The sequence below is a fragment of the Anomalospiza imberbis genome, chromosome 2 (assembly GCF_031753505.1).
Source record: "Anomalospiza imberbis isolate Cuckoo-Finch-1a 21T00152 chromosome 2, ASM3175350v1, whole genome shotgun sequence".
Taxonomy (NCBI): domain Eukaryota; kingdom Metazoa; phylum Chordata; class Aves; order Passeriformes; family Viduidae; genus Anomalospiza; species Anomalospiza imberbis.
In genome coordinates this window covers 107,062,426-107,087,670 of record NC_089682.1, presented here as the reverse complement: position 1 = coordinate 107,087,670, position 25,245 = coordinate 107,062,426, and the positions used below count along the sequence as shown (strand labels likewise).

Here is a 25,245-nt window from a genome sequence, read left to right as displayed (position 1 = left end):
ACAACACAAGCATCTCTTATATTATACTTGAAATGGTTCAGCTCTTGGATCTGTTTTCCTAGAAAAAAAAATTAGACAAAAGCTACCAACAAAAACATCTTAAAAACAACTTTAAAACATTGCTGAGAACTAGCTCTGTATTTATAAAGCCACCTTGCAAGTCCACCCACCAAAGTTAGTGAGTGTGCATGCATATTTATACGCACCTACACACTTCCGTTTCAAGAAAAAGTAGAAGGCAAATTCACTTTCCTACTTTAAGGTAGAAAAAAAAGAAGGAAAAAAGTTCTCAGGTGACTTCAGTCTGATTCAGTTTCCAACAAGCTAAGAAAACCCATTAGCTACTCTCCTAATGACTTCAATTTTTTGTAAGAAACTAAAAGCTGGTAAAATAAAAATGATCATTTTATTCATAAAAGTAGAGAACAAGAACTGCCTGTAACTGACAGAAAAAATAGAAAAATATTGAATAAAAATGGAAGCCTTACAAAAAGATGGAATGTCTAAATGATGTAAGAGTCTTACCACTAAAGACTTAATAGGAGATATTTATTTAAATTGAAAAAGACAAAATGTTCTACTGAAGAGCACATTTGCAATGCACAAAGAGCTCTGAGTCTCTCAAGATGCTCTTTCAAACAAATGTTGAGCATAGCTATAGAGAATGGTTTAATAATTTGCCTTGCAATATCAAGGGAAGTGTACTCAATATTAAATTGCTCAGAAGACAAAGAAGTCAGGCAGATATAGCAGATGCCAAAAAAACAAAAAAAAACTTAATGAAATTCTAAGTTGTTTGACAAACATCCTCAAGATTATTCTAACAAATAAGAAGAAAACTCAGACAAGGAGACAACAGTTTAATATCAATTTGTTTTATTTCTGTGTTTACTGCCTTGAAAATAATTTGAGGATAATAGGGCAAAAGAGATTATTTCTTCTCCAGTAATGTAGCTCTTTTTGTTTTTCTTTTCCCATTCCACCCCCTTCACTGGCACTCAAAATCAACGAGTTGTTTTTATCTTAGCATCAAGTTTGGCTACCAGCATTGATCAGCAGTACATCACAAGCAACTGTGGACAATCCTTGAAATAAATCTTGACCCTAGTTCACACAGACAACTTCCATGGAATGAGAGGCAGAAAACAGGTAGTTTAAGGGAAAAACACAATAGAATAAACATAAAGAAAGCGGAGGGAAACATAACCTTATTTAGATAAAATTCCTCAGATGTCTGATTTCTATTTACATGGCTGGTGAGAGTCTTCACACGGCACGAAGTTGCCTTGTGCAGGTCTCCAACACAGCCCCTCTGTGGGAGGACTGGATGCAGCCTGCCATGGGACTCAAAATGGGTTTCAAAAGCAGAGCAGTGATTTAAGCCCTCCAACTCTGCCCAGCCAGAGAAGTCAACATATTCACTGATTCCTGCATTATAGAAAAAAATGTCTAAAACTGTTAGAGTCTCAGAATAGAGCATTACACATAGTTAACTGATAGCTGGGCAGCTTTAACACACCTGCTCATCTCAGGGATTGAGTGTTTTTGTGGAAGACAGAGGAGAGATGTGTAAATTGCGGGCTGAACCACACAGTAAGTCAAAGTGACACAGATTTTTGCTCATAAACAACATACTACACCATTAAATTTAACTTGACTGAACAGTGAAAGAAGATAAGATCTTGATAAGAGGCAATTTTTCTTCAAATTTTCTCAATATCTCAAGAGCAGACAAAAGTAGCCATTTCAGAATTAATAACAGCAAAGAGAGGTAAGTTTTTTTGGCTGCAGGGCAGATGGCAAGAGAAAAGGCAACAGTGGTGTAACAGAGCAGCAGAACACCAAACAAGATGGGTACAGCACTGCAACTCTTCCTGACATACCCCTTTCCCCACCTCCCTTCCAATTCCCACAAAAACCTTCAAGCAGACATATGATGACTTTAATGCAAGCTTGCTTATATAAACAGGACTGAGATTAAATTCCCTTGCTTTGGAAACACCACTTTGCAGTGATAAGGCAGGTAAAGGTAACTGCAGAACTGTCAGTCAAGCCCTGAGACACCTTATTTCTCTCTCAGTGGCCTGTAAAGGAAAGGCACTGTGGCTCAGCACACAGACTTCACCCTCCAGTGTCCACAGCACATATCCACCACCATATCCAGGTTAGAAAAGAAATAGTGAGTAATGGGGAGAGGTCTTTGCCATTGGGATGCCCCATAAGCCCAAAGGATGAACAGCCCAGCAAGGATCAGGCAATGGGCTGGTGTCCTGGCAATGGTTCCCTCAGCAACATGCCAGGAATCTTAACATAGCTCAGGAAAAGCTATAAAATCAGTTGTGTGGTATCAAAAAGGAGCAGAAGATATGCCTTGGCAGTGAGGAGCCTGGTTGACTAGATCAGAAAGAAAATGGGAGTGGAGTGCTATGAAAGCGACTACATTGGCTTTCTGCAGCAATTCACCTGGCCAAGGGAGTCTTGAGAAGGTGCTTCATTTGAGAGTTGCAGTGAATTAAATGTGACTTGGAAAAGGTCCATTATTTGGAATAGTCTCACCATATGGAAAAGGTTATCAGTATGATGTAGCAAGTCCCTGACATACTAAGGGATCCACTGGTGTACTAAAGAGAAGGGCAGACTTAACATACACCAGAAGCAAGTGCCTGCTTTGGACACCAGCATGGCACAGCCCCCAGCTCCAAAGCAGGATGCCTAGCAGCCCTGAAGTGCTACCAGGTGACCTGACATGTCATTGGCGAGTCCCTGTGCTGCTCCTGAGAATATGCTTTCACTCCGGCCACGCCACCCTGCGCCCGTTTATTTGCTGGAGCTCCCAGTCGAGCTGGGGCTCCTGGGACTCTTCCCTGTTGGGGACTGCACACTTTTACGGCCAATCATCTTGTAAACAAATGGAAAAAGCAAGGGCCAAGTTAAATACACAGATGGGCAAGGACACCTTACATAACTGCAGAGGTGAAAAGTGCAGAGGTGAAAATTACAGAGTCTTGTCCCTCTGCAGAGGAGGAGTGTTTACCCACTCTCAGTGGCAGCGCTGGCACCGCAGCTGTGTTATTAATAAATCATCGGCCTTGCTCCTAGGATCAGCCAGCAAGGGCTGGAGTCTGACACCAGCTCTCAACTGATTGGAAAGTTCCTGCAAACAAACAGAAATTAAAGAAACAAACACCTAAAAATGAATATATATGCATTTTCAAAGAAGAATCACACATAAAATCCTCCTTATTTTTTATAACTGCTGAGAAGCAGCAAACAAATCATTGAGATTAAATGACACCATATCTCTGTGCGGCTGCCTATAGAGAGAATCAAGTATACCTGACCTGAAAAGCAAAGGGGAAATAGGGCACCTTTCCTCACCTTTTCTATACCCAGTTCATGCTCCCCCTCTTCTGGGAATCGGTTTCTTTACATCGGTGAAACATTTAAGCTTCCGTCTTTTCTTCCAGTCTGACACACCTTGAATTTCCCTCCTCGGGGAATGGGGAAAACAGCACTACTAGCAAGAGGGGCAGTGAGACCCCTGCTCCGAAGCATCAGGACATAAGAGTTAGCAGTGAGAAATATCCAGAGAATCAACAAACTAAATCAGCTTAAAAAAAAAGGGCAAGAAAGATCAATGGTAAAAGGTCCATAAACTCAAGCAAGAAGAAAGAACGAAGCCCTGGCATTTCAGTAAGCTAAACCCCTCCTCCACCCCCTTTTCTTTTTGCTGAAAGGCTATCTATCCCTTTCTACCAGGTATTACGAAGCTTCCAGAAGATCTAGCAAAAATAGCCAGAAATATAATGCAGTTACATTTATCTGAAATGGTAGCTTACTGAATTAGGCAGCTAAATCATGGTTATGAGAAAAGATAAGACACATTAGGATGTCTTATTACTTTCCCTGAATACTATATTCATTCCAGTACTAGAATATGGGATTGTGGTCTCGAGAGTGCTTATACCTTCTCAATACTGTGTTGAAGGAGCAGATAATTATTCTCTTCCTTAAGACAGGTTCAGCACTGACTAAATAAAATTCTAGGTTAATTTCAAATTAAAATAATGCCTCCAGGTTTCCCAAGGCATATATCCGTGAGTTTGGGAGGAACACACACACTAGACTCCCTAGCATTTATTATATGGCAATGACATTGGAATACTGTGACAATTTCCGTGGTACCTGTCTTCATCACTAAAAGCAGTGATATCAACCTCAATTACATGACTACATCTACTATTTTGCACAGCCTTTTCCACACACAGCAAATAGGCAGTCAAATGGTATTTCTTTTAACCCTGACAGTCAATACTCCAACATGTGCTCACTTAACTCTAGGCCTGAATGCAAGCTACTCACTCCCTTTTGGGCCTTTGCCTAGGGCTGGCTCTATAGGATCACATTAGGAATAGCTCCGTTAAAATTATTAATGGATTTCTCGGTCTTCTTGTGATACTAGGCAGCATTACTCCCACTCTATGCAGAATAAACTGAGACCAAATACGGTTAAAGACTTGAGAAGTGCCTGCAGTTTTTGGCTGCAGGTGTCTGTCCTCTTTTCTCTTTGCCGTTGCATCCATGCGGCACATGCAAATGCCTCACTAGACACCTACTGCCCTTGGGATTTGGGAATCCACCCACCTCATGGCTAGCAGCTAAGATGTCAGCTTCAGGGACCCACTCACTGGTTTCCAGAGGAAGAGGTAAACATCTGACCAGGAGTCCATCTCCTGCCAACTCTGCCACTGCCTGCCTCTCTTGCACCCTTTGGGTGGAGACCTGACTTTCCACGCGCCATCTCACACTGAAGCACAGGGAAATACAGGGCTGGAAGAGAGCACACACTAATGTTGCCTGGACAGCACAACTCCAATACATTTTTCTCAACTCTTGGCTCCTACCCAGTTCACCTGGCCAAACCTCCACCTTGCCACTCTCTCTCTCTCTCTCGCTCTCTCTCTCGCTCTCTCTCTCCATCTCCTCACCTTCAGCCTCACCTCTTCCCTGCTCCTGGCACCAGCACCTGACACCACACGGAGCTGTGTCATTGGTCTGAAAACAGCTGAGCATATGTGGAACCTGCCTGCCTCTGCTAGGCGTGCATGGACGGTGAAGTTTCACACTTAGAAAATGACCAAATTTGGGAGAAATGTCACAAAAATAGCAGAAGGTGAATTACTGGTATCAGAGCAACAGTTCTGGTGCTGGATCTCAAGGTTCAGCTATAAACAATGAGAAATCAAGTTTATTATTGAGCCAGTTTAAAAAAAGTGGAAGGAAACCCAAGGTATTTACATCTCAACTGTTTTTCAAAGATGGTTGAAGTGTTTCACCAAAACTTTAAATAAACACTCTGAGTCAGTAATTGAAATGTTTCAGCCCAGATAATTGCATTTTGAGAGACTTAGAAACCACAGAAAAGGAGGATATTATTTGGAAAGTGGTGGGGAAGATTAAATCCAGGTGATGATGATGGCACACTGTTTGTTGGTAATAAAACACACATGTGTGCCTCATCAACATGCCCGACCAAAGGCTAATGGTCACAGCAACCCCAAGCATTTATGAAGCAATTAAAGTATCTAAGCACAATGGCAGTAAGCAAAACATTCATGTTAAAAATGAAATCTGATGGACCATTCATCCAGAAATACTTTATTACAAGCAGTTGCTATATGTCCAAAGTTGATGCACTCCACTGACAGAATAAAGAGTTATCAAACAGCATTTTGGATAATATAATGCTATAAGCACATCAACATAATTTCAAGGCAAACACTTTGTTCTACTTCAAATTGCATTGAAAGGAATCATGTACTAGTGTAGGAAGACTTTGCAGGGTCACAGCTAAGCCCCAGTGATTCATACAGAAAGAGAAAAAGTCATTACTTGAATTGTCCCATTTGACTTAACAAGGACTACTTTTGTAGGAATTCCCTTTTTGTTCCCTCTGATCATGGGGTGGGAATCCTCCATGGACACAAGTAAAAGACAAAAGGCCCTCTTCTCTTCGGGACCAAATCCTGTTTATTATCAGAAGCCACTTCAGATCCAGGCGACACCTCAAGGGGTAACAGAGTCCAAGGTGTTTGATGGCATCCCAGAGAGAGAGCAAGTGTGTCCTCCCGGGGGGAGGGGGGGTGGTGTTTGAGCCCAGGGTGGGGCAGAACCCAGGGGCCACATCCAATGGGACACAGGTGAGGAGAAGGGGAGGGGGGAGCAGGTCAGGGAGAGCCCATCACACCTGAGGCTTAGGCAGGGGGGGAGGGGAAAGGTGTGTTGAATAGACCAATGTGACATAGTGCAATATAAAAACTACTCAGTGCAAATTCCCAATCACCCAGTGCAAAACAACTAAATAACTATTTAGTGCATCACAACATACTTTGTTTCTTCAGCATTTTGAAGATGATACCTTTCCACCTTTAACTCTTAGCAGGGAAAAGAAGTCCATCAAGTATTAACAGGTTATCACAACATCTAGTACGACACATGCAAATTCACTTGGTGAAAGGAACCACGTTTATTTACTTGTTCTTCCTTCTCCCTAAAGTTTCTATGGGAGACAAGCAGGTTCTGCTGCAACAGTGACCAAATGACAACTTTCAGTGTTCTGTCTCCTGGAAGCCTTCATAGGTTTGGCATCATGGTTATCTGTCTCTCAGGAAAAACTGAGGGTCTGAAATACTGTTCTGCAAACAGGAACCGAAGTACAACATAATTTATGACTTTCCTTTTTGGGTAAAGTGTTTTCACTGCCCGCATCTTATCTGAGCAGGAGTCACAAGACAGAGATTCCCATCAGACCTCTTTTTGTCAAATGTTTCCTTTTGTTTGGGTGCTGGGAGGGAAGAGACAGGATGTGGTCAGGAGCCAACAGCACAGCCAAGGCTTCTATCACTGCTTTTTATGCCAAAGTGACAACAACAACCAAATGAGAAACTGTAAGTGAAGATTATACCATCTTTTCCCTCCTCTGCTCCCAAGCAGGAACAGAGACGAGAAGTACTGAGAACTTTCCTCTCTGGAGCACAAAGGAAAAGACTATAACCACCAAGACCTCAAAGTCTGCACGCAGACTTTGAGAAGGTATTCAGTTCATCACCTGGCCTGGCAGCGTGGCTGAACCATGTTTTCACTGCTCCCAGAGACTCATTCATCACAGCTACTTTAGAGGACTTTGGTCGAAATATTCTTTATAAATGTTACAAGGCTGAAGAATACATTAAACTAAAACTCTACAAACCAAAGCAAAGTTTTATGGAAGAAAAAACGTACAATGATCTCATGCTTTCCAGAAGAGTGGCTCTTTCACAGCCAGAAACCCTTCAGTATTTGTTTCTATTTTCTATTTGTCTGATGTGCACATCATAAAGTGATTACAATAATTTTGGCATGTCAGATTCAACCTAAAGGACATACAGGTTAGAACACAGTATGGTTAGAAATGTTACTCATAATTGAAACCATCTTGATTCAGATTTTTCAAAAAGCCTTTGTAATTACAGACAGTCTGGAAAATAAGTATTTAAATGGCCAATTCAGTGTTTTTTTTCCCCATCCTGCTGCTTTTCAGCAGAGAAAAATTGTGATGGATGGGTACCATTCATCAGGAGAAATAGTCAAAATATGAGATCACTAACCAGCAACTAGACAGGGTTTAGTCAACTCCCTTGTTTAATCACTGGGGATTCAGTGTCTGGATGGAGAGAGGGTGGGAGGGAGTTTGGAGGATTATTCAATTTAATTGTAACATATTAAAAAAAAATTTAAAACATTATAACCATTTAAACCAGGCTGTAGTAGCCTATTTCCTGCAGAGCAGAGAGAGGGACTCTCTCAATCAACAGTGACTGCATGAAAGTTGGCGTATGTAGCAATAAAAGCTATTTTGGCATGTTAGCAAGACAAAGACTAGAGTTATGTCTTCTTTGTCAAGAGCAATCTAAAATCATGCTCAAAAGATACAGTTCCTGATATAAGCTATAGTTTATCTCCCACCACTCATTCACAGGGCAGCTTGTAAAATATTAGTCTTCAAGCTATTAAATCCTTATGCTATACTACTTAGCAAATAAATAAAACAATAAAAGCCAAAGGAAGTTGTCAAATGTGTTTTCACATCTTCAGGCCAGTCTTTGGGGTACATAGGCTGCTCTGTAGGGTAAGTAACAGGGCTTCAAAAAACAAAGTATGGGAACTCATTAGGGATCCTTTAGACGACCTGTGAGACAGATGGAGCATCTTCCTATGAGGGCAAAGCTCTGACCTGAGGCACCGATGAATCGATTGGCACACAGGTAAAAGACAGAGGAGGTTGGAAGGACTGCACTCATTTCCCTTCATTGGTAGGCAAGCCAAATGCTACAAAATCCATGGATTATATATATAGACAGACCAATCACATACAAACAGCTTTATAAGAGTACTTCTACTTCTCTCAAAATATGGCTTCTGACACAGAGAGTGCTTTGGAAATGAGTTAAACATGAAGGCACCCTAAGCATGTCGTTATTAACTTTACAATTATAGAGTTTTCTTTGGTTTTAGATGTTTAGATACCTTTAAAGCAGACTGATTATAAGTATCTTGCCTTCCTACAAAAGGAAGGTGGAATATATATGGTGGAATATAGTAAATAATCTCAGTCTTCCTTGACAACTTCACAACAAAGGAATAAACTGCCAATGGGGGAAAAGTCTTTTAATTAATTTAAAAGCAACACTAAGATTACAGAAGTGCTGTTAACATTTTTTAAGGAAATTGTCTCCTTCAGTACTTATCAACAGGATTTTAATTTATTTTACTTTACCATCCCACACTGAAAACCCAGTGTTTCATCAGCAAGTATGTATCTGAATTCTTCTCATCAATGGTAGTTTCAGTCTTAAAAGTTTCACTGAATAGAAAATACCAAATCAGCTTTCAAAGTCAACTGTGCTATAAGAAGAAGAAACATAGTGAATTTTAAAGGTGTGAAGGCCTCTGTCGAAGGTTCATCATATCTACAGCCACCCACCATACTGCAGACCATGCTTTATTCGTTTTCCCATGCTATAATCCTGAGAACAATGAAAGAGAAGCAGTAAAGAATGGAGATGCATGACTGAAGGACACCCTTGGCTGGCTATATTTAACAAATGAAGTGTTCAGTTTTAACTAGTTAAAGAACATTTTATTAGCATATCATAGAAACCAAAGAAAAGGTAAGAGATATGAAAAACCTTTTCAAACATCAAACAGAAATGAAACAAGCTTATAAATAGAGTTGCCTGCAAGCAAACAATTTCTGGAATGTACTGGGGGAAGCAAGGGAGAATCCCACAACAAAGGAGATTGCAAAAGTCAACCCAGTTTAACAAGTGGAATTACCAGTTTGGAGACTGCAGGGAAACAAAGCAAAAACACCAGCAAGTCTGATACAAAGAACTTTTCTCAGCATTTAATTTAAATAAACCAACATAAAGGCCAATTGCTAGGCCATTAAACATGGCTCTTTGGAAATGCACAGACTTGGTTAACTACTCATGGAGTACTAGAATTTACGAGGAACTGCAGCCCTCTTGGAGTAAAGCTGAACAATTTCAGACACATTTCATCACAGTCAGAAAATGTTAAGCTATTTGAGTACTAGACAACAATTTATATATCATCAAACAGCTGTCTGCCAATTTATCATCTACTTCTCACAGACACAAGAGATGATAACCCATAAAGATCTCAAAACCATGATTCTAACACTTTAAATCTACCTTTTATGTGTGTTGTTAAAAACAAAGTCACCAATACACACTAGACCCTAGCTTTATGATGACGCATTTTTCAGATCTCTGACTACCACTAAGAGGATGATGACAACCCTGCTACGACAGAAACATGGTGGTTGCCACTGCTCTCCAACACCCTTAAAACCCCCACAAACCCCCTAAGGCTGTAGAAGAGTACAGGCAATTGAGATTTGCCAGTCTGGAAGCGAGAGACTCACTTTGCAACATTTCTCTGTGCCCGAGCATGGCCCAAGCAGGCATCACGACTCATGGATCCAGGCAGCAAGCTGGTGAAGTCCCAGCACACAAATACTCAACGTCCCCAGCTCCCACTGCCCCTTCCCACAAGACAGCAGGATTATCCAGGATGGCCCTGAGTAGCCTTGCTGAGAGGTGTAGGACTGCTGGTGCTGACTACAAACCAATGCCCATCTCTGAGGAACCAGCTGAAAAGCCAGAATCCCCATCCAACCCAACCCAACCTCCCTTACCTGAGCACTGGCAGCTCCCACAAACCTTGAGGTGAGCCAGCCTGGACTTGTGTGTTCAAATAATTAGCTACATAAGGACATATTTAATGGACTTCAGATAAACATCATCTTCCATTTGGAAAGGCAATTTATATACAAAACAAACTGCATCCAGTCTTTTCTTTTGATCATGTTCATGAACAGATCAGGGACTAACACTGATATTCCTACATCTCTTTAGCTGCCATATAGTAAGGAAAAAAATAAATTCACAATCCAGAAGTTTAATTTTTTTCTTTGTTTAAACCTAAAATAAAAAGACACGTAGGAGTTGCTTAAAATGAAAGTGCTTCAAGGACAGTGGAGTCAGATAAAAATATATTGCCTGTTGGCTACTGCACCATCACCAGAGAAGTGAAAATTGCTATTCCAAGTACTACAGCCAGGAAGTATTTAGGACAGCTATTCAGCCAACTTCAACTCCTGAGCAACAAGTCAACAAAGCCCAGTATCGGTAAATGCTCTGACAATTTATAACATAAAGAAAGGGTGAAGGTTTGCAAAAGTTCTAACTCCTTTTAGAAATATACAAAAGAACATAAAGGTAGAAGGTGAATATATCATGCAATAAAACTTCAGTTACATAAATAACACTAACCTTCTTGAAAACAATTAAATCAGATAATAATGTACTTCATTACAAAATCAGTTAATGATGACAAAATGGGCAAAAATACAGTGGAAGTAAAGTAGAAGTCTTACTTTGGTGTCTAAATGTAGAAATTGGTTGAAAATTCTGGGAACGCAAATCCTAATCCTAATAAAACTTCCATATTTACATATGGCCAAATAAGCAGGTAAAATTAATGTCCAGAAATACTTTAGGATTTGTCTCTCAAGCCCTCGTTGTATGACCATTTTCCTTAGTCCTGTGTCATTAACAACAGTCACATTTGGGTTCACTGCATCATACCACAAATGTGTTGATGAGTTCAGTGGTACATAAATTTGGAACAGCAAAAAAAAAAAAAATATCGTAAGGCAACTGAGTTCACATATCTGTCTGCTTCTTAAAAAACCCCAACTAAACAACAACAACATAACCACTAACTTCTTCTTACATTTAAGGATCAAAATTAATGTTAAAACAGAAGTGTGAACGGCTCTAGCTGTGGGTCAGTTTTGCTAAGCTGACTATTTAATAAAATATTTACCACTGACACTTTTGATATGGTATTATAAAATTTGGACACCTCCTCTCACCCAGTTTTCTCCTATTCCCCTTTCTGAGCAGTGGCAACAACAGCTACCAAGACTGGGGCAGATTTTGCTCCCCTCTGGCGCGCTGTATTTCCCTGAGGAGTGCAAGCTGGGGTAGCTGCCCTCTTTCTCTGCTGTTGTGGTCTCCAGCTCTTCTCAAACATCTAGATTTTTTGTGAGTCATTCACTTTGTTACAACACATGCTGGTTGCCTCTGCACTTGACAGAAGGTTACAATTAGGAACACTTCTGTAATTACTTCGACGAGCTGTTGTACACCTCTGAATTTGTCTTCATATTCTCAAGAGCAAACCACAGACTCTGCTTCTCAAGAGCCACTGCAGCTGCATACAAGTAAATAAATAGAATTTTTTTTTGACAAATGCTTCAGCGTTTAAGAAAATAAAACAGCTGTACTGTGTTAGACCAAGATCCATCTAGCCCAGTATCCTGTTTCCTAAAGCAGTCAGCAGCAGATGCCTAGGGAGTAGTATAAGAACAAGGAAACTATTTAATGATATATATTGAAAATATTTTTAACATATCCTTGATGGAAAACAGAGATGGAATTTTGACAGAAGAGGGTAAAAAAGCAAAAGAAAACAAGGATTCCAACACACACACTCTTTGCAAAAGCACGAAACACTCCTTTCAAAATAAAAAGGGAATTGAAAGGAAGATAAATCTTACTGACTTCCTTCTTTTTTGTTTTTTAAAGAAGCCCTCAGGAGCAAGAAAAAAACAGCAACTTACTTGCTATTCAAAAAAAGAGTGTAAGTACATACTGATGCACATCACTGGCCAGCTAATTTTGAAGAACCCTTGACTATCAGTGTCAATGGCTTTTCTCTTGTGAAAGGGCCCTCATGGAAGCCTACTGGTAGGGATTCACATCATGAAATCCCAGATGAGAGCTCCCAAACAATTAAAATTAATGGATTTATAAATACAGCTTCAAAAAGTATATACCTCAGTCAGAGGGAAAGCCTGCTCCACGTAATTCCCTGGGTCAGTCAAGAACCATTGAGGCACTAAACTGGAAACAGGCAAACCAGGCTGCGCTTTAAAAAGTACACAAAGTGTGGGGACAATGAAGTGCCCCATGAAATCAACTGGAGGTTTACAGTTGGCTCAGTTGAATATGGGATCAGTTGCAGAAGTCATCCATGGGGACACAGGCTGAAAGGGCTATGAAGTCACAGATGCAAAAACCAACTACTTTGATTACACTATTAAACTTCATATCTCCAGGACACCGGGTGGTTTTTAGATCTGTGTTTTTCAGAAGCTCCAGTTAAGCTAATGAAATGTGGTGATGACTCTTGCCAATTTGGGAATGGGAAGACAGAAGCATCAGGGTATGACAGAAGATGACGAACTTGAAATTCAGAGAGCAAGAATCAGCATGAAAGAACAGAGCATTTCTAGGATGTGACATGAGCCCCACCCGTAAGTGCAGACACAGACTGGAAGGTGTGCAGCTGTAACCTGGAGAGGGAGTTGGCCATGGCAGACAAGAACATGATGGATGCTTTCATCAGCTACTGCCTGATGGTGGAGACACAGGTGTGACACACTGTGGAAAAGACAATCAGAGCCCCAGGGATGTATCAAACGATGACTGCTGGGGAAAGGCAGCAAGGCTTCTCCCTCTCCAGTGGCGACTCTGCTTGGAGTGCCACACATGCCTCTGGTCACCAATGTCCAAATCAGCTGGGTTAGACCTGAAGCAGGCATGGGCGAGGGCCGCCGAGACGACTCAAGGAAAGGAAAGCCTGTCTTACAAACAGAGAAACAGAGTGTGGTGGGGTTTTTTGACTGAGATAAACACAGGCTGAGGAGAGGCATGTACGAAACATTTCATCTGTATATCTACATGTATGTATGTGGGCTATGCATTCATTGACTCCTAGGTGCACAATAAGTTTTGTCAAAGATGCAGCTTTTTCCAGATATTTTTTAATTCTCTCATTTTTTTAACAAGTGAGTACTGACAGACACACTCTATGTTTCCAAGATTATCTATAAATATTACCCGAAGAAAGATTTGTAAATACAAAAGTTGGTCTGTTTTCTCCCCAGCTATGTTAGCAGGTCTAATAGAAAGTATTGTCTCTCCTTACTAACCTTGAACAGCTTAGAAATTTCTCCTACTTCTGAAAGAAAAAGAGAGGGTAAGCAAAAAAAAACCCCCAAAAAACCCAGCTGCATCCCTTTCACAAAGGGGAAATCAAAGGGGCAGAGTTGTTAAACAATTTGCTTCAAATAAAAGAGAATACCGTGTCAAAAATCATCACTTAAAAAAACATCTTCCAATATCCAAGGTTATCTATGACGCAAGTGCTTATTATGACTTGTAGACTCAAGACTGAGTATTTCAGCTCAAAACAGGCAGATTCAGGTGTTTTGCAAGGGAGGTGTGTTGAAATATAAGATGGGTATCTTCTGATCTACTACACACAAATTTTAAGATTAATATGAGAGAAAACCAGTCATTGCCAATTATAACTGAGATTTACAAATACTGTAAATGTTGCACAGATTTTTAAGAGGTTTGTGCTGCATCATCAGACAAATAGAGCCTTAAACAGAGAACAGAAAAAAGTATCACCTTTAGGAAACTGTAATTACATAAAATTTAAGCATATCCTCTCCACATTCTTTGGGGAAGGGAAAGCATGCTAAAGTTGCTGTATTTATACTGATAAATTATGGTTATCTATTTAAACTAGGGTTTTAATTAGACACAGTGTGCACATAAGAAATGCAAAATTAAAAAAACCCCACCAAACTAAATTTTAATAATGATCCTGCAGATACAATATCAGAAAGTTTCAGCCTTCCATTCAGATCACTTGAGGGCTTTTTTTTCATATTCTTTTTCTATAGGTGCACAGTAATTTTTTTCCATATGATAATGCTGCTCTCCAAGCCAGTCTGAATGAAACAGCCAAACCTGAGAACATGCATTACCATCTAAACATCCTCATAACAACCCCGGCATTCACATGCTCTCTGTACCTGCTGGGGTTTTTATCATGTCAGAAAACAATGAGTTCAGAGAGAAGGTTGCCTCATGTCACACGCAACAGCAGCACATCTGTCTGCAGCTTTCCCCTTTCTCTGTGCCTGAAGTATTCTGTGGAATTTCACTGAAAAGCCAACACAGTTTTCCAAACTGTGCTGTCCTCTCTGTGGCTTTCTGCTGGTATGCACAGCAATGCAGAGCATCAGAGTCTACTGCTACCTCACCAGTGTCAACATCTCTTCCTTTGGGCTGCTCTAATCACATCTCATTTCAAGTCATAAATCCGTTTGAGATCCCAAGGACATTGGAAACAACAGAACCTGTTAGGTATAAGCAGTTAATTAACTTCTATTGAACTGAACCAAAAATCAATTTGCTACCATTTCTTTGTGGCATCTAAACATGCTACACATTTATTAACTTATTGCACTACTTTTTCATTTGATATTTCCACATCTGTATTAATAAGTTGACTCACTAAATAGAATTTGGCCATGTATACAGATATATTATGGATTAATTAACCTTCAGTTGCTACTTAATTAGCCAGTGATAACATTTCTCATTTCACATTAAAAACTTGCTGGCTACTTTCACACCCCCGATTCTCACGTGCATTGCTGAGATGCACAGCTGCTTTATAGCAAATCAAAGCACACTGAGATACAGCTGACATAAATCACAGTGGATCTTTTGCAACATCCAGGACTGAAAGGCAAATAACTGATTTGAAACAACAGCCTTATTTAATTACCTAATAATAAACTCCCTTGCTCGTTAAACACATTACATATATTGTAACAGCTGGCATACTGAAGTATCTGATAAGGGAAAACCTGCTTATAGTACTGTTGGTACTTTAGGGAAAGCTGGATAAATGGGATTTTTATAGTAGTACTCATTTAAAACACCATCTACAGGTCCAACAGTGGAGGACTTAACCATATTGCAGCAATGTCAAGGTTGAGTGAAGAAAGTAAGAGTAACCATCTCTTAGGCCAGCCCTGAGTAATGCAGAAGACCAGCTGACTCCTGCAGGATACAGGAACAACCCTAGAGGGCTGCTGCCCCAAAACCAAAATGAGACGCTATGAGCTTAGGACAAAACGGCATATGGTTCTTACATAAAACACAGTCACCTTTATTTCCAGGACAGTATTCCTTTTTTTTTCCTTCAAGTGGCTGTCTAAAGAAAAAATGCCTCAAGAAACCTAGCAGCAGGGATGGTAACTGCAAACCTTCTTTTTCCAGATGAGCACTCCCCACAGACTCTAGAGTGTTACATCTTCTCTCTCTCTTACTGCCTGCAGAATTTCTGTGGTGCTTTCTATACAACAGCCAGCTTCAGTGAGGAGTGTCACCTTCCCCACCTATCTTACAGCAGCCTTTCACACCCATAAGACCTAAATCTGCATTCCAAGTGGAAATTTCCTTCTCCCTGAAGAAATAGAAGTCATAGTAAGTACCAACAACTTGGTAAGATAAATTTGCTATTTGAAAAGACTGAATATGGAAAATATCATGAAAACTAGGCTCAAGAAGCAAGTGGAGGATAAAGGTAAGGGGGAATGGCTGTAGGCAGTCCTTTGCCACATGTCTGCCCAACACCATTACTACCATTAAATGGGTTGTGCTGCAAACATCAGCGCGAATGAAGGCGAGGCTTTACGCGTTTGATTGCAAATCCCAAACCCTGGCTTCTTTGTGGTTAACTGAGTATCAAGGATCTCCCCTTGCCTGCGTGCTCCAAGAACCTCTTCCATGTGGGAGGGCTTATGGGTCTCTCTCTCTCTCTTACTCCACTCTAGTATTAGGCTATCTGTTTTAAAAAACTTGTTTTTTGGAACCTTACGATAGTTGAGACTTATGATCTCTGTCAAATTTGGCTGAAACTGGCCAGTAGGTTTACAAGTTAGCAGGGGAGGAGGGAAAGAGAAGCAGACTGACTGTGTAAGCCTCATTTCCTCAAGAATCCAGGCTAAAAACAATTATAGCCAGAAGGTTCAATTAAAGAAGGAGACTCATAGACATTTGCTGCACTTCAAACACAAAGTGGTTCATGCATACTAATCAGTTAACACAGCTCTCACTGAAGGAATGAGAGTTTTGCAGCAAATTAATATTTATATTGATTTAAACCAAAAACTGTGGTAGGCTGGAATTTCAACAGCATCAGCATATTTAGCATGAAACACACGATCACCCTCATATTCCTTCATACTAACACTAATGTACTCACATGATAAGATGCTCACAGTATCTCCAGAGCAGTAGCCACACACCTCCAACTCTGCACATGCAAATCCCATGCCTGCATTTTAGCGATGCTGACACATATGGTATGACCAGTGCTTTGAAGCACAATGTGAGGCAAAATACATTTACCATTAAGATACTGTTGGAAAAGGAAATATTCTTCTCTCTTTTGTATCTGAAATCAACAAACTACATGCATATTTGATGGCACTTGACAGATGTTCATATGTTCACATCTGCAAATGAAGTAAGGGAGAATTATACTTTAGAGGAACAAGACTTCCTCGTTGTAAATTTCATATTTTTTCAAATGCATATTCTGGTTAATTTCTAGCTTTAAAATCTTCATAAAGCAGTAGTAATGGTTGGTATTTAATTTAAATTTGCAAAAGGTTGTCCATCTTTTTTATTTTTAGCAGGCTGAATTCACTGCCATAACATTCCTGTGCCTAGAGAGATTTTCTTTCTCATAGATTTACGTTTCTCATAGGTAGCAAAAAATGAGCCCTGTCACATGGGTCACAACTATTTCAAATGAATGAATTTACATTACCTGTACATGTTACGAAGGGTGAACTCCAAATTAACCATTAGTTCATCCCCTTCCTGGTCTCCACAAGGGCATTCTTCTGCTACAGAAGACAGTTTTTTCTGAGTCTGGTCTATATCCCAGTTTTTTTCTTAGCCAGGTCATCACTACGACAAAAGCACTGTCCACCTCTTTACTCAAAGAGGTTCACACCAGAGTTTCCCGTTAGTAAAAGAGCTACCACTGCCTCTCAAGAAGGGCTTCACTCTGTTGCCACAGAGAAGTCAGCAGGACCACTTGGAGCAACCTGGCATATCCTGGACTGTTGCACGGTGCCAACAAAGGCAACACACTTCTCTGAGAAACCACTGAAAAGCCATCAAGAGTATCCAGGCATCTCAAATAGAATCAGATGCCTCTGACTGGGCAATTCAATCGAGCCCAAAGACTCACATCCTATCCCCAGCAAATAAATATATAGTAATTTTAAAGTGATGGCCTAATCTAGCAAATTATCCTTGAAATAAACCCCAAGGTTTATTGTTTATTGAAATAAACAATCATGATACATCTTCTGACCTTCACATATTATATCTAGCTTAAAAAGTTGGCTTTTGTTATGTGTTTTACTCAGCTGAAGGATAGGGACCTGTTTGATAACAGCCAGTGGGGCTTGGTCCAAAGTCTGACATGCTGGATTTGATTTTATGGCTCACTGTGAACCAACAGAGAAGGTCCCAGCAGCTCAGCTGGCTTTGAATCACAGCTGGGCAGTTCTTATGTCCACTGTGCATCTGTACAGGTGCCACCAGCCTGCACTGGGTAAGCTCCTATCCTGACAACATCTGAGATGGTAAACAAACCCATTCAGTCAGAGGTGCAGCTTCACTGTGGAATGTTCAGGGCCCAAACTGAATTTCAAACTAGAGTAAAAAAACTGTGTTTTTACAAAGTTTAAAAGTTTCCTGGCCTATTGGACATGCAGGTGAGGTGGTAGCAGCACACCTGGCAGGCTGCTAGGCCAGGCCATCCCTGCAGCTGCCATGACACTGCACACCGTAGATCTCCTCTCACTCAAGCCAAGAAGTCCTCCGAGGAAGCATGGGCTGAGAACTTGTAATACCTCATGAGAAAGGGAAAATCTACAGTGCAGTGATTGCAGCAAGTCACCTGTCAGTCAGGAGCATGGCATCAGTGCCATGCTGTGGAGCATTGTGTGAGCCTGAAGGGTGACAGCAGCCCACAGGGAGCAGGACACCTCTCTTGGGCCCTGAGCCAGCAAGTACACACCAGGGTTTGCACCACAGCTGTTACACCCCTCATATGTTTTTCATATGCAGTATTCCACTGATTCTCTACTTACTTGTCTTTACTGCTTGATGATTTGATCTTTCCAAGCATTAGGGCTTTCTGACTCTTGAGGCACTGCTCACATCACCTTGTAACACAACCCATTAACAAAGCAGATGAGAAGACAGTTTATTTTCACCATTATTAATTTCTTCTTTATTGTGGCCAAGACCTTGCAGGAGTCTAATACTGGGTGGCACACCATACCCACAGCCACAAGACAAACATCAAGGTCACAGAAAAGGGATACTTCTAATTGCCTTTTGCATTTCAGTTGTGGGACTTATACTTCACAGCAGGCATTCAGTGATGTTCCAAGATCTCTAAAACAACAACAGTTTTCCTTTTATTGCAATAGGTTTCCAATGAAGTTCATCTCCCCAAAAAAAGGTGCCAGTCCTCATATGAGGAGATAATGAGTTGGGAGACGGCACAGTTGTCAAACAGACTTGCAAATAAACTCTCTAATTCTTGTTGTGTTGATTTTTAGATTTAAAGTATCTTTCCAGTGCTGGGGATTAATTAGACCAATAGGAATACAGGTCTTGTTTCTGCCAGGCTTTTCCATCAGACAAGCACAACCTTGTCTTTTGTATTTTATGATGCAGTCAAAGTATAACAGCTTGGGAAGAACAGCTGACACCCAAGCTGAGCAAAAGCTATGTATACAAGGCCAAGGGAAAAAAAAAAAAGCACCTGGAATGAAAGAGGAACCACCTGCCAGAAAAATAAAGGAGTAGGTGGGAAGACCTGGAGAGAGCAAGCCTGTGGGAACAGTGAGTGACCTGAGTTAATAGGGAGCGTGGGGGAGGAGTGGGCAGTGAGCAATTGCTCTTGTGTTCAAAATCCTAGTGATGGGATGAGTCAGAGACTCTGATTGAATTTTGCCTTCACTACACCCACAAACTGGTTATTATAAGGCTTAGGGGAGCATGGATCTGTGCAGCAACAAAATCTACACAGTGAATTGATGGGTATATGAAGCACCCCAGAGTGCCTGAAAATGTGAAGAACATCTGGCAAACACCATGCCCTTTCATACAAGGTTTCCTGTGGCCATAACTAATCTGCCTTGCTGCTCTTCTTTGCCTAATAAGATTTAGACTGATAACTGAGTGGCAGCTGCATCTGATGTGAAGGGGTATGGCACAGTATCTGGAAATGCTCTTTGCAAGTCTCTTCTGGAAGCAGGAAGCTGCAAGAGTTAGCTCAACCCAGCAAGACCACTGCCCAGGAACTACTACATAATCCTTTGGTCCTTCAGGACAACACAGTTCAGTGAACAAGATGACAGATTTGTACTACCTCCCTCAGTGATTGTTCTTTAACTGCTTTTGCTTTCAACCATTTCTGCTTCTTGTGCTTATCCTCGTTCCCAGGCCAGGTGATCTGTTCAGCCAGCTCTAACACACTGAAACGAGCCGTGGAAACTGCCCTGGTAACACCCCCTTGCTCACATCTGGAAACTGCCCTGGTAGCACCCCCTTGCTCACATCTGGAAACTGCCCTGGTAGCACCCCCTTGCTCTCATCAGGTGGCCCTAACAGGCCAGAGGACAACAGGCTGTTGTGACACATCTGCTGGTGAAAAGCACCTGCTCTGACCACTGAGAGGCTCTGCCGCTGAACCGCACCACTGGGAAGAGGGGCTGCCCACAACTGCAGAGGGAAGGAAGGCCTGGGTAACTCTGTACCCAATGGCATTCTCCTTTGAAAATGGAACTTAAGTTATAACAAGGTGCACAGTTTTAAAATCTGGCAGGTCAGGTGGTGACAGGTGATAGCAGTGACAGCCAGGACAGCTTTGTGTTCTTGGTGTTGCTGCTGAGAAAGACAAATGAGGAAACAAAACAGGGCCTTGAAGGAGACACACAGCTTTTGTAGCAGACTATGTAATGGACTTCAACTAGTTCAGCTTCTCTGCTTCTCTGCTCTTTACAGCCTTGGTCTGAAGGCAGACACATGGGCAGCAGGTTAAGACTTGCTCCTCTGGGCTGACTTGATGGCTAGTGGCCACAGAGGCCAGCCCTTGACTTAGCCCTGGCAGTTCACCAGGGCTCCTGCAGGTTAAGCACCACAGGTGGCTGGGATGAGCTGTGCTCAGACTTGCTTCTGAGATAAATCAGAAATGTTCCTCTCAGCAGAGACACAAACCCTAGAAAGGAACATGATGCCCTCTGCAGTGATCAACAGCCTTTTTTAAAAATATGATCTAAAAAAAAATTTTAAAAGCTAAACAACGTGTAATACAACAGCCAAAGGCTTATTGCAGTTTCTCTCTTTACTGATTTAAGTCAAGCTCATGAATTTTTAAGTGCATTAGCCCAGCAGTTCAGCTACTTGGTTTTTAGTTTTACCTTACTTTTAACCCTTTGAAGCCAGAAGAGCTGGCATGGAGACAGCTGCATGAATAGATATGAGGGAGACAAATAGGAAAAAGGAAGTATTAAAGGAACTTGTGCCTGCTGAGGTCTACAGGGGAACATAGAGAGTTTTATCAAAAGTCAAACAAGGACAGGTGATTAAACAAACAAGGAATACTAAGAGTCTCTAAGCTCAGAGATAAAGGAGAGGTCTTCAAAAAAAGCTTATCCATTTTTCAACCTCTTTTACCTCATTTAATGCAAGATGGTGCTGCCCAAATTTGTAGTTTCCACTTTTATTTAATGCAGTTCTTCCCTTTCCTTTCGATCAACTCAAGTTGCACAGCTGCATGACCACCTGAACAGAGATAAAAATGGGGAGCTAGCTGTGATAGGCCTGGATGTCACCACCTCTTTTTAGCAGCTGCTCACAGTTGCATGGATTGGGTATAAGATGAAATATAGTATCAGGAAATAGAATGGCATAGTTCCATGCAGCACTTTATTCAGAGTGCAAAAATTGCCATAGCCTGAAAAAAGCAGGGCCTTTGGGAATTGTACCCATCCTGAGAACAGCACTTTCACAAAGCAGATTTAAAACCTTCTCTCATAAGGTTTCCTTTGAACTCACCAGGGAGAAACATGCCCCTTCCAGAATGAAGTCAGTGGAAAAAACCCACCCAGTTTCATCCATAGGACAATTCAGAGGAGAATTTCTTCTGTTTTCCAGTACAAGAACTGAGGGCATTCATGAGATGGGGAGGTTTGAAAAGAACAATAAAAGTTGGTTTCCACGCTGTATGTAATGAAGTTGTGGAGGTGGCTGCTATGCATGCTGAATGTGAGCATGGTTAAAGAGCAGGACAAATCCAGTGGAAAGATGGTGACTGAGAGCTATTAGGTACAAGCATACCATACTGGCTCTCAATGTCCCTGGGAAGCACATCCCTAGGAGCCAGCAGAGCACCCCAGGAAGCCAGTGCATGTTTACACACCACCTCTAAGACATCCACTACCAGCCATTACTGGGTCACTGGGCTAAATGGGGCTTTGATCGGCCCCAGGGTGGCCACTGATATTCTGAACACAGAGGGAGCTTACAGAGTTAATTCAGTCAGAATTAATTCCACAGAGTTAATAATTATCTAAAACTGGCCTTGATTGGCACTTTCTCTTCAAGCCCACACTTTGCAGTAACTCAGACACATGAAAGCTTCTGCCAGGTAGTGTTCTCAGACTACCTTGAGATTATTGGACATTTTACAAGACAAAAACAGAGGTGGGTGAAAAAGGAAGTATGCACCAAAGTTGTTCTGCAGGAAGAATAAGATCTGGATTCTGTATCCTCCATCTGAAAAGTTACACCCTGAAAATTCCACATCCCCGGAGCCCACAACTACTGAAAAGGGCAGCCTATTCCCTAACATCCTGCTGAAACTGGGTCACTATGAAGCAAAGCAGGCAAAATTCACAGGCCCAGGAGGTATAAGCCACTCTGTTGCCCAAGAGAAATTACTTTGCCCATTTCAGTCATTCTTTCCCACCAGCTGTGGGCACAGTCCTTGAACTCACCTTGTCTTTGAACTCTGTCATACCACATAACCAAGTGACAGACAAAAATTCAGCCAGCTAGGACACTATATACACTCATTTAAATGCTTTCTAGTATAGACAAAACTAGCTAAAATCCCCTTTCCATGCTCCTCTATAGTCTGTTCAGAATGCTTCACCTGCCAAATGTGAGCAGGTACGACTTATTTCAAATTGTGAAATGATCCTGAGTCCCTGACATTCGTACAACATTTAGAGATCCATGAAAGAATTACAGGAAGACAAATGACTACCTACTGCCTCCCAACTCTGAGCTCATTCTTGTACAAACACCCTGCTCACTTTACAAAGCCTTTTTTCCCCCCTTTTTCTGAGTAAAGCTGAGGCCATCTTAAGAAAATTATTTTCAGTTCCAGATCTTTCAACATAGTGGATGTTCCTAAAATTTCTTTTTTTTTCCAGTAACCTTTTAACTTAAGCAAAGTTAGCAAGTCTGTGCACAGCTTTCAGTTACTTTTTATTCTGTGGTGCCAAATGAGACCAGATAGACATATTCTTAAAAGGCTTTCATGAAAATGCAGATGACCAGTTCACAGCAGTCTGCTGGCTCAATAAACAGAAGAGTTTGAAGTGTGTAGGAACTAACGAAAAACCTAAAAAGCTATCTGGAGCCCTAAAGAAGCTTTTGCTTCCTTGTTACCTCCACAAAATTTGCAACAACACTTTCTTCAAGATACTACCTCTGTTACTTGTATTAACTTAGACAACATAACCTTCTAGTAGCTGACCTGCAGAAAGGGTATAGATCTGAGTCAAGAAATGACACCAGGAAGAAATGACTCTTACATTTGCCTGCAAACTTAAGAGTTAAATCTAAGGAAAACACACATGATTGTATTTTCTTATCTGCCAAACTTTCCCCTTTTCTCACTCCTAAACATCACCATTCATTTTAATGTGTTTTTTTTAATTATTCTAATTCAAATACAGCAAAGTGTTGCATGTTCTTGTCACACATTATATATTAGCATTCCTTTGAAAGGGTTTTGTTCTTTACTACTAACAGGACAAGAAAGCCTTGAAATCAGACTTGCTTATAGTGCCCAACATGGAGGGATCTAAATGTGATATATTAAGTGTTATATATTCACATAATTCAATTTTAAATTAAGCTACTTCAACCCAGGGACAAATATAAAATCAAAAATGAAGCAGTTTCTGAAATTCAAACTTTTATGTTAGACAGGTCACTTCACTTCACAGACCCTTCCAAATGCATCCAAAGGGGAGCCTATAAGGGCTCCAAAAATGTTTCAGGATGGTTACAGCAGCAGACAAGGCTCTGGCAGTGCTTCCTCACCACCCTTTATCTTCCCACCCACCATCAGGGCTCAGGGCCCTGCCAGGAAAGGTCCCCTTCATTCACCTCAAGCACAGTGAACCAGATTGGCCTGGAGACACTTTCATCCTCACAATAAGCTCACCAAGGCCACTTGCCCAGTACAGTTTTGGGTGTGTTTGAGTGGCCACACTGGTGATCCAGTCATGTGGGACTTCTGCTGGCTGGAGCCTCATTGCTGGCAGCAACATTGTGGCCACTTAATGGGCACACATCTGTCCAACTGCTACATCTACCCTCCATGGGATGATCCACCTGCATTCTCCTAAAACCCCACAAATGCCCTGCTCAGAACAGAGCAGACTCTGTCCTTCAGCAAAGAGGGAAAAACAAATGCTGAACTGCCTCTCAGAAGCCTATACAGCAGAACCTGGCTTGAAACCAGCAGGTTTCTGGCCTGAATCTGACCCAGACTCATTAGTCTTTAGCTATTTCTGTCTAGCCTGGAGCATCTCACAGACAAAGGATATTCAGAGCCCAGACAGTCTTCCACAGCAAGCATTTTGGCTCCTCAAAGCTGTAATCAGTCCAATGGGTTGCTGTTGCAACTTTTGCTGGGTTTAAAGTCAAGTATTGCAAGGATAGGTATTGGGAGCCAAAAATGACTTCTCAGTTAAAAGTAAAGAAGGTCCATTAAATTCTGTTGACCTTTTACTTGGTGCCACCGGAACTACAAATATACTTCTTTAAATCAGGAGAATTTGGATAATGATGCAATTATGTTACTCCAGAAGGCCAGCCTAAGGCCACAGCACTGTCACTGGCAGAAGGGATCCAGTGCTCTGCTGGTGCCACATAGCCCTTTTCTCTTCTGCAGCAACTACAGCAACAGCTTGTTTCCAACCTGGTGCACTGCACAAAGAGAGCAGTGGGAGCACAAAGGAGGGCATGGTACGACATAGAGGCAAGTGTCCCTGGCTGTGATTACATCCTTTGCTCCCAAAGCCAGCTTTTGCTAGTTGAGAAAAATCCTAAAACTACGAGAAAGTCTGTGTGAAGGCGCTTCTGGTCCCACAGTCACAGGATAGTTGAAGTTGAAAAGGTCCTCTGGAGTCATCTGGTCTAACCCCCTGCTCAAGCAGAGTCACCTAGGGAGAACTGCCCAAGGACTGTATCTTTGACATCAGTTTTTGAGGATCTTCAAGGATGGAGATTCCCAACCTCTCTGGGCAACCTGTGCCAGTGCTTACAGTGAAAAAGTGTTCCCTGATGTTGAGAGGTAACTCTTGTGGTTCAGGTTGTGCTCATTGCCTCCAGCCCTGTCACTGGG

At 41.4% G+C, this 25,245-nt stretch overlaps 1 protein-coding gene and 1 long non-coding RNA gene across 12 annotated transcripts in view; both read right to left on the bottom strand.

Moving 5' to 3' along the window:
• The window catches only part of MBNL2 (muscleblind like splicing regulator 2), a 106,630-nt gene that overhangs the window by 40,370 nt on the left and 41,015 nt on the right, over positions 1-25,245 (bottom strand). The window lies entirely within an intron of this gene.
• On the bottom strand, positions 18,792-21,339 carry LOC137469582 (uncharacterized). The gene is made up of 2 exons (XR_010996597.1): positions 20,167-21,339; positions 18,792-20,129 (listed from the first exon to the last, which is right to left on the bottom strand). It is a non-coding gene; the product is annotated as an uncharacterized lncRNA (long non-coding RNA).